Raw genomic sequence first — 8,685 nt, forward strand, 5'->3', positions numbered from 1 at the left:
ATCCAAATCCATTTACTGCGGATCTCGAACTAGATAGAGATTCGGTCTTTGCTAGGTACAAATTCGATATAACAGATCCGGACCTTGGTTCTCCGCTTTACTGCAAAAATTGCAAGCAAACTGATACAGTATAAATTTGGGTCCGAACTGGATCCAACTTACTCTATTTTGGTTTGATCCTACTAGATCCAAATCCGTTAATTGGATCAAATCCTGACCCTGTCCAGCCTGTGACTTGGGTTCTATTAAATCTGTGTTATAGTAGAAAATTGAGATACCCCTTATCTTGATTTTCTCCATAATTATCTGTGTTAACACACACACACACATATATATATATATATATATATATATATTTCAACAGGCCGAGATAGAGAGGAAAATCCTCTCTATCCTACCGCATCAGACCTGACTCAATCATTATCCAGACCAAGTTGGTCTGCTCGTATACCACAAAATTGAGATAGAGTCATGCTCCATCTCGTTCATCTTTTTTACTAGACTCAGGGTAACCCAACTAAAATCGACCGAGTCAACAAAAAGTTGACTGACTCGGTCCTCTCCTAATCAGACTCGCTCTATTTAATCGATCGAGATAGTGAGCAAAATAAACTCATTGTCTTGGTTCTCTCATAATCAGACTCTCTGGCTAATCCCAGACTGAGTTGGTCATGCTAAAAAAAAATGGGACAAAGAGCCCTCGCTCTTTGTTTCATTTCCTTTAGGATTGACTCGGTCTGAGCACAAGCTCAGTCCAAGTCGATCTGAGAAAACACAAACAGAGATCAAATGCTCTCTGCCTTACACCATTGCTCCGACTCGGTCTGGAAAGATTCAGACCAAGGCGATCAACTCCTCCAACCGAGACAGAGAACACTGGCTCTCTGTCAATCTGGGCAAAGCCTGAACTGAGTCAGGCCACCCCACAACTTTGTTCTCGCCTAACAGTGACTAGGCTCGGACTGAAAGGCCCAGACCGAGTCGGTCGCTGAAGCATACTGTGACAGACAACTTTCCTGCCACATTTTTGGCCCTGACAGAGAGCCTACATGCTCTATGTTCTACTGCATATGACCGAACTCGGTCTGGGCATGCCCAGACCGAGTCGGCCCGGTCTAAGTGGCTGGTACCGACAACCATTGTGGTTGCCGGTCTTAACAAAAACATCATCGACACCGGCTATCCATATGGTTGTCGGTGCCATGAACATAATCTAAAAGAAAATGAAAAGAACATGGGAAGAAAACTTATCGGTTCGCCGGCCGCGAACACCCACATTGCCCTCTTCTTCAACCATCCTCCTCCTTACCTCTTATTCTTCAATCATGATATTTTCAAAATATCACAATTTTTTGAAAACATGATTTTATGTGATAGTAATGAGAATGAAATTTTTTTTTTTTTTAATCTTTTTATGTTTTCTTCATAGGTTTTTATAATTGATGTCTTTAGTTTTTATATATAATTTTGAGTCTTTTTAAGAGAAAATGGAAAACCTTGCGAATATTCTCCTGGTAATGCGACTTTGGAGGCCAACTCAACCATATGGAAACTCTTGGTGAAACTCCTTGAGCTTTAGCTTGGTGCACTTTTGGATCAACTTTTGCTGGCTAGGGAAGGAACCACACCAGCACTCTGTCCTCGTCTCATCGCACGATTTGGCTTTAGCAATCCCTTCATGTCAAGTATTCAAGCTTGGCTCATTCTTTTGACCAGCCAAGCTGAGTTTGAGCAATGAGCATGGGTAAAATGAGCCAAGTTCGCGTTGGCTTGTTTGCCTAAAAAGAAAAAAAAAATATCCTTATAGAGTTGGAAAAAATAAGATTATAAAAAATTGCATTGTTCAATCATGTGTTTTACATGTACTATATAACATAAAATATATCTAAAATATAATTTTAGTACTAAAGGATATCATATGGGTTGGGCGGCCTAGGGTATCAATGGGTCGGGTTTATCTGGTCCCGACCCGTACCAAACCCTGTAGGGTCCGGGTATGGTGATAAATAAGAAGACCCGATTAAGACCCGTATTTGGACTCGAAGGTCCGTTTAATATATAGACCCGGGTATAGTTTGTGAAATTTTATACCAGACCTGGGCCCGACTCGAGTTCGGATTAAGACCTGCATTTTTTCAATGTAAAAATTATAAAAAATATTATTTTACCGAGTATGGTTCATGTACTTCTTATTGGGTTTGGGTATGGTTTCTCTTATAGTAGGTCCAATTAGACTCGGGTGTGAACCCGATACTATACTTGAAAATCGGGACCAGATATGGTTCCACCTGGTTCGAACCAAACCCGGCCCGTTGACACCCCTAGTTGAGCCGAGTTGAGTACCTACTGTTCATGATCAGCTTGGCAAGCCTATTCTTACAAGTTTGAACGAGTTCTTTACACACGTGAGAAGAGTCACGAGTGGGACGACTTGTTTCACAGCCCGAGTGACACTGTAGGCTGTCAAATGAGTTGGGTCATACCCAACGAGAACCTGTACAAACAGGATACACATAGAATCTTTGAGATATTGCATTGCTTGGAATATTTTTTAGTAATGAATGGCCATGATAACTTTCCACATGATGGACCTATGGAGCGAATAAGAGATCAGCCACTTTTCTTAAGTGGTTTTCAACAGTAGATGATGCAATCAGTGGGTGGATTCACACCAATGGCTTTGAAATGATTGTTGCTTTGAGGTTACTGACTTACTGTATGTGTAAAAGTTTTGGCCCTGTGAAAGTGATTCATGTGCTTCGCATTCTCAAGCATAAACTTTCTCATGTTAACTTGTGTGAAAATTTATCTTGTAAGAATGTGTCATGCCTTTAAAAAACCAGAATGTGTCATGTCATGTCATTACTTTAACATATTCACAGTTACCATTAACAGAATCCTTGTGAATTAGATTCACAAGTTTTGAGGCTTCAACATTCACAGATAACATTCACGAGTTGCATCTTTGCAATGCCTTTGTGAAAGTTCTAAATCACAAGAAACCTATGAAAGTTACAAAATCACAGGTGTTCATAAGTTTTCAAAAGCAGACAGCAGTGTTTTGTCAACAGTGCTCTTCCATCAAGTTTGTGCTTAAAAGTTGATGCATCATCTTCTCTAGGATGCCTCGCCCGAGTGGTAACCGGCCTGGGGAGAAGGTGCTGATACCTTTGTCGCATGTTCAACTCTCACCGTGCGAATGCCTTTCATTGGTTGGCTCGTGGCCCCACGCAGACGGAAGCAGATCAGGTCATGCTAAACATGAGCATTTTTGCTCGTGCCAACATATATAGTGGCCGTCCGTTTTGGAACAGTTATATGCTATACGTGGCATTCATCCAAAATCCAAACAGACGGCCACGATGTTGGCATGAGCAAAAAGCTCATGTTCAGCATGACCTGATCTGCTTCCCACCCAGACCCTCTTCTGTGGGGAATTTCTGTTGGATCATTTTTCAGATCACACAGTTTCACAATCGTCATCATGATATAAAACACAAAATAAATCAAGAAATACAACAGTGTAAATAACATGATTAACAGACGACCGAAACAATAACAAGAAGCAAGCATGGCATTTTCCGCATCAGACCAAAATCCAGACGACAGCATAAGATTAAACAGATGCATAGAACATAAAGAAAACAACAAGAACATATTTAGTTTATGTAATAGGCTAAGGCGTACGAAGGTACTCCCCTTAGAGAAGATTCGCCCCCACATACTGTGCAAATCAGGGTCCGGCGTCCTTCCCCAGGATACAATAGCCACGACGAACCGAACGGTGCACTCCGACGGGTCGTCCTTCGAAAACAGCCTCTTCGAACCAAAGTTGCAGAACAACCCTCTTCGGGATATCTCAGGAAAAGAGAGAGAGAGAGTAACAGAGAGATGGGAAATCGCAGAGCTTCGGCCAGAAATCGCCTGTCTCAACCCCTCGTAACCCCACCCCTGACCACGCTTTTATAACCCACGAACAGTTATGAAATGTGGAAGGAGCCCGTTACGGAATCCGAGGGAGTCGTGACCCAAACCCGGACCGGCTCGGCACGACACGGCACGGCGGGCGGGCGCGCGCGCACGCGTGGTAGTCATCCCACTCCCTTGTTCTCAGAAACAAGTGTATGAGTTCACTAATTGCTTATAAAGCTCTCAAAAAACTCAAGCAAAAGCAATATGGGACTATTCCACATCATCAAGACCTCTATCTTTAAACAACTCATTCCTTCTTTGAATTTCTCTCCCTTCTTTCTAACACCTAACAATTTCAGTCAACAAAATCAACAAGGGCATTCCCTGGAGGGTGTGTAAGGCATCCTACACTAGTAATTGAGCTTCCATTTTCTTTTGTTTCAGGAATCGTCATCAAAGCCTCCTAAAATATTGTTATCTGCCTTTAGAATAGGGCTAAATTTCCATGTTTTAAGTGTGGAAAAGGTTGCTCATAGTGGAGGAAACTGGACTGACTGTTACAGACATACGTCCATCTATGCCAAGATTCTGCTGAGACGGGATAATGGTATGGCAAACTGAGCCAGCGCGACCAGGTCTTCGTGTCGGGTGCGGTTTCTTCGGGTTATAAATAAATAAATAAATAAAAGTTATTGATGGAGGAGAGCCACTCACAACTTCTATGCTTTAGGTTTAATCACAAAGAGAAACCCAACGTCAAAGCTTCAATATGATGGTTAGTGTTGGACTCTCAAGGAAACCAATGCAGACATTTGCTTGAAAGTCATTGCATATAAATGGGAAACTTGGAGTTGCTTGAAAGCAGGAGGCTCCCTGCAGGGACAGTGACTATAAGTATAGTAGACTAAGACCAGCGGAGACTAGGTTTCCGATCCTGGATGCGGTTTAACAAATAAAAAAGAAAAAGACCTGGTTAAAACTTTTAACTTACTTTCAAAAGACCAATTCTAGATATGAAACGATTGAACGGAAATAAAATTGTTGTGACTATTTTAGTTCAGGTACTTACAGTTTCCACTGCGATCCATGTGCATCCAGTTCTTTTACAAGCCCTTTTTCACAAAAACCTTCTCATGAACTTGGAAAGTTGTTCATGAAAGGTCTTTCCACGCTTGCAAACAAGGAAAAGAAGTGGTACTCAAAGATACTTCAATTAAGTTGCCTCAAAACACCAAGGCAGTAATATTTGTACAACAAATTAAAAGAAAAGAAAATTCAGGTCACGTCAAACTTGTAAGCAGTGTTTGTGGGGAACTCGATAAAAGTTTCCCTTTGGTGTCATAAAACATCTCCTACCCACTTTCTTTCTCTAGTGAAGTTCATACTGAAGGCCATCATCAAAGTTTTGCCAATAACTGTGAATGTCATAGCTGAATTTCACTCTCTTCTTGTGTGCCTTCACAGCTCGCCTCCACCGTGCCTTGATCCTCCAAACTAGCTGCCTCCAATGTATCACTCTATGCCATGAACTTATGGGCACCCTTGCTTGGACACTAACAAAAGTAACTGCTCCATGCTTGTCATTAACTTGCCTCGCAACAGCCATTGTCTTTCTCACCCATTGCCTTGCTGTGGAGACCCTTAATTATATCATCTATGTGTAGCACTCACCATGACAGATGCCACGTCATATCATGGATATGCCTTGTCATAAAGAAAAGTTGCCATGTTGGCCAACTAGTTCTGTGGGCCTATAAAGGCTTTAAAGAGTACCCTTCTTTAATAACTATAAGATTACACAGAGACAGAGTCTATCAGACATGATCTTGTGCAATGCTATAACACAAGTCTCTAAGTTATGTTATAGCGCAATGCTAGAAAAAAGTCTCTAAATTGGTCATAGTGCAATCCTACTAAAGGCAAAGCCGTGTGTTGGAAAGGCACCTTAGTCTTTGATCACAGAAGCATTGGTGGTCCTTTCTACTTTATTATAAAGTGTTCAGGGATTAGGTTTGGCGTGTCATGGCCGACTAGTAATGTGCTTTTCAATCAAAAAGATTTTTTTTTTTGCGTTGAAGATATCAAAACAACATAGTTGGGAATCTTGCTTTATTACAACTGAAGAGGGTGGGAAAGAATAAAGCAATCCAAATGTGAATTACTTTTATCAGCAGAGATGATGGCAATTCATAGCTGCTGCTATCTGTGTGTAAATTCATAGCTGCAGCAAAGTTGAGGTTCAGGTTCAACCTAATGCAGCCAAAGACTTGGTAAAGTGTCTGACCTAAAAAACATGCCACCTTTTAAAGAGAGGCTTACAGTGATCTGAGTCGGATCGATTGACCAAGTTGGTGACTCTTCAAAGCTTTAAAGAGTCGTGATCCAGTAGGTATCACAAAATAGATGGCATTCAAAACTCATCACCATGGCACATCAACCGAACACACATCACTATGGCATCAAAGGATACAGGATCCGTCCTAAATTTGACACTATGCTAAATGAAACATTTTGAGGATTTTTGGTGTTTTTTAGAAATTCTAACTGTATAGATGTATTCAGCATGATTGATTTACTAAATATCAACGCTTGAATCATGCATTTTGGATGGAAAAAATGGTATTTGAAGCCTTGAAAATTTATAAAAATTATAGGACAATGATTTTTTAAACCTTATAAAAACCAATCCATGTATCGGAATCAAATCCTCAACTGATTCTTATAAAAACAAGCATATAGATTACATCTGTAGGGTCAGAATTTTGAAAAAAAAAAACACAGAAAATCCGATAAAATGTTTCATTTAGCACCATGCCATATTTAGCACGGATCATGTATCCTGTTATCAAATATTGGTCACGTTTTGCTTGCATCTAATGTTCATTTAAATCACATGTGATTCCAAATCATTGTCCATATGGAAATTACACCACAGACTACATCCTATCCATGCATTGTGTGTATCTTGGTACAAAAGATTCATGTACTAGAAAATGGATATGGTTCAGACAGGTGATGGACGCATATATTTAGCTCTTTCCAGTAGGTGCGGTTCAATCAGAATTCAAGCTGAACCACAGTAACTAGATTTCAGCCTGAACTAACCTGAGCCAAGTTGTTCTGCGCACTGGGTTGTTGGTCAGGGAAACAGGAAATTAACTAGAAAACTAAAGAAAGATAAATCCAAAGCAAACACTGCCATTCACCGAAAAACTAGAAATCTCAACAAGTTAAATATTTCATGTGATTTCAGCTTACAGTCTATATGCTCTTTGCCATTCTGTTCACAGCTGGAATATGTGGGGAGAGCATAAGAAAAATGTGAGTAAATTAAATGTGTAACAGACACAAATAGAATAAAGTATCATTCTTTTTTAAAGGCAAAGCTGGGGTTAGGCAGACCCCCACCAATTACTATTCAACGTACCTCTGGGGTTTTGAACCTGCAACTTTCCACCACAGGAAGACGTGCACTGACAGCTCCTACCAAGCACCCGGAGCGCCGGTTGGTGAATAAAGTATCAATGCTGGAGGAGAACTTGTATCTCACCAACCTAAAAGGTGCTGACCTGCAAACTGAAATTTAAAGCAATCTTGTCAGTATAGTTGCAAATCGGCCCGAATGATTTGGCTTATTTTTACATATTTAAAAAAAAATGGTTTAAAATATTTTTTGTTAAAAAATGAACGATCAGTTGGGAATCGGAATTGGATGATTCCCTGAATCGTTTTTGAAAATCAACTCAGGCCCCGTACCGGTTCTGACAACGTTGCTTTAAACACATGAAATCGCTTCCAAGAAATAATCAATCACACTGCCCTGAACTCCAACGGTAAACAGCTTCCCATAAATCATTAGCCAAAATGTACCAAAAAAAATACACCCAACGATCAGGAACAAAGTTTAAAAAAATTAAATTCAAGGCATCGTGGCTTGGCTTACAAAGGAGAGAAAATCAAGTGATCTGCCAAATCACATTTAGAAAAGTAATTTTGCATCCTCACCGTCCACAATGTCCACAAGGACCATGAGGTTCTTATGGACAGTGAAGATGTGGGGGTTGACACACAAAAACCGTATTTTCTGAACTATTTCTTTTTTCTTGATAGCCCAGCTGGGGTTAGGCAGACCCCTACCAGATATCTCTTAAGCCCCATGTGACAGAGGGATTCGAACCTGGGCCTTCAGCTTGGCACAGGACCCCGCTTACCCGATGGGATACCACCTCGGTGGTTTCTGAACTATTTCTTACTGAAACAATGTTTTCTAGGCACTTAGCTGACAATGTTTTCACATCAACATAATAATAATAATAATAATAATAATAATCAGAATATCCTTACTAATAAAATAGTTTCAAAATGCCTTTTTGATGCCCCAAAATGTGAAAAAATAGCTCCCATTTTTCAGAGTATCCTTAAGGTGCATTTGAATGTCGGGACCAATGTTGAACCCAATTGATCTGAATCGGCCAGTTTTCAACCAGCAGATGACCCGTGTCAAGAATAAAAAATATTAGAAACCATTTTAAACTATTTTAAAATTTTATTTAAAGATAAGCCAAATCAGCTCAGTTTCGAATCAATTTTTTGCCCAATACAATACAAACACACCCCATACAGTAAACTAGGTTTGAAGATATAGTTTAGAATAAATTTATGTCCCAAAATGTCATACAAATAGGGTCTAATCCTCAACATGATATAAAGCATCCCCTCAGTAAAACTACTAAACAAAAAGGCAAAGTCATAAAACTCTTGCTGCTGCTGCTA

This window comes from Nuphar pumila, chromosome 16 (assembly GCF_984573655.1).
Source record: "Nuphar pumila chromosome 16, dmNupPumi1.hap1.1, whole genome shotgun sequence".
Taxonomy (NCBI): Eukaryota; Viridiplantae; Streptophyta; class Magnoliopsida; order Nymphaeales; family Nymphaeaceae; genus Nuphar; species Nuphar pumila.